General features: G+C 43.3%; 1 protein-coding gene across 1 annotated transcript in view; it reads right to left on the reverse strand.

The window, feature by feature from the left end:
- Window positions 1-290: 290 nt before the first annotated feature.
- Window positions 291-2092, reverse strand: part of Fmo2 (flavin containing monooxygenase 2) — a 25869-nt gene continuing 24067 nt past the window's right edge. Inside the window, exon 10 of the transcript XR_003710191.1 lies at window positions 291-1479. The gene's annotated coding sequence lies outside the window, so the exon portion shown is untranslated. The remainder of the gene's footprint in view (window positions 1480-2092) is intronic.

Below are 2092 nucleotides of genomic sequence, written 5' to 3' on the forward strand. Positions count from 1 at the left end.
TGGTTTTTGGAAACTCCACTTTCATTAACTATGCCTGTAACTATGAATGTTCATCATTTTACTAAATACTCTAAAGGTCATAGGTGAGGCGTCATTGATCCTTCATGACATTCTGCCATCCTACCAGCTTTATGTTTTTTTCTTATTTCCATTCCTTTCTTCTTTAAAAATAACTTGTCTTCTCGAAGTCTTGCTTTCATTTTCTCTAGCACATGTGACGCTATCTCTTACAATAACATAGTTACCATTCTTATTTAGATACTGTAATAGGTAAATTAATGTAATAAGTATTGCTATGTACATCAACAAAGTTTTATTCTATGATGTCAGACACAAACATTTAAAATTTTTTGTTTGACAATGTGCACTTCGTAGTATTGCTAGAATAATTTCCATCTTTGATAAATAGAGATGAAATATGCCAATTGATATGATATGTCATTTTTGGATTTTAGGCAATTAATAGAAAATATAAACATATCGTAGCTTTGTTATTCTTTCACACAGTGAAGGCTCGAGAGTGGATAGTTCTACCTATGAAAGCCAAGGATCCCATTTGCAAGACATAAGACTTAGGACACATGGTTTACTTTGATGCCAATCTTAAGACAGGCTGCTATAACTAAATATAATTAAATCAAATTGAATTGTTTATGACATACAATGGCTCTGAGTATTTTATGCAGGTCACAAAGGTTGCTGAACCTTAAAATAGCTCAGGAAGAGCTATATTTAAGAGAAACTGATGCCTTTATATAATCATCCATTGTCTACTGGCCAGCTGCCTAAAGTATAGAGCTATTTAGCAGCAAACCTCATTACTTGTGAGTAGAATCCTGTCCCAGAATCTATAGCATACAGTTACATGCTACAAGCCTGAGAACACTTGTCACCCATAGGAAGAACAGTCAGTCCTTATGATGGTTTGTTTGGATTTGTAGGGCAGAAACGCTGGTTCCTCTGGGCCTCTCTGACAGCGACAGCTCAGTGGCCCTGAGTTCTCTGCCTTTCATCAGTGTGTGCTACTCACACCGACTTTTTTCTGTCTCTCCTTCACAGAGGCTGGGGCTTGCACTGTGGGCTGATGATGACTCTTGCATCTTTCCCAGGCTTTCCTCTTGTTTGCCGACACAAAAATCTTCCTCCATAACATCTCACATGTTTCATCTCACTTTGGCGTCTGACCTGGATCAAGTAGAGTTCAGTGCTGAGAGACCTTGCGTTAGCTGCTTTGATCTGTTTCCCAGGTCATAGGGCAGGATGGACAAGTGAGTTTTGCTTGATGTCAGCACATTGCACCTCCTGGAAGCAGGCCAAAGTAGTTCCAGGTCAGGAGAGCTTCCAGGGTGGAAGACTGGCTTCAAAGAAGACCCTTCCTCTGGGTTAAGCTTTCAAAGGCTTCGTGTTTTGAAATGGTTGTTTGAAATTCTTTTATATGTCATGGCCTGGGTAGTTCACTCTAACAATGTCTTTGCTTCCCTGTACAGAACAAATGTGACACATCTGGTTTTTATAGAGGAAACCAAGGAGCTCCCATGCAGAGGAGGGGTATATGAAAGATTAGTAAGGAGAATCCTCATGGGGGGGATTTGGAGGAGGGTGGGAACCAGCTCACATTTTGTTCAAAAGAGCAAACACTGCGGACTGCAGCAGGAAGCACTGGAGTGCTGGAGGAATTTGGCTCCAGGAGAGGCCAGGGCAGGGACTCATCCCTGAAAGGAACATTCCTTCCCTCCCCCATCTCCTCCCCTCTCTTTACCCCCTCTCCACATCTGTCTGTCTCTCTGTCTCTCTGCCTTTTTGTCTCTCTATCTCTCTCTTTCTATCTTTCTTTCTTCCTTATTTGGAATCAGGGCTTGCCATGTATCCCAGGCCGGCTGGCTTCAAACATGTCTCTCTCTCCCAGCCTTTTGAGTCTTAGGATACAGGTGTGTGCTACCACACCAGGTTGAAAGCGGGTAGCCTGCCTCTTCCTCCTCTTCCCTCTCTTCCTCCTCTTCCTTCTCCTCCTCCCCTTCCTCCTCCCCCTTCTCCTCCCCCTCCTCCCCCTCCCCCTCCCCCTCCTCCTCCTCCTCCTTCTCCTCCTCCTCCT

This window comes from Grammomys surdaster, unplaced genomic scaffold (assembly GCF_004785775.1).
Source record: "Grammomys surdaster isolate TR1022 unplaced genomic scaffold, NIH_TR_1.0 130, whole genome shotgun sequence".
NCBI classification, from domain to species: Eukaryota; Metazoa; Chordata; class Mammalia; order Rodentia; family Muridae; genus Grammomys; species Grammomys surdaster.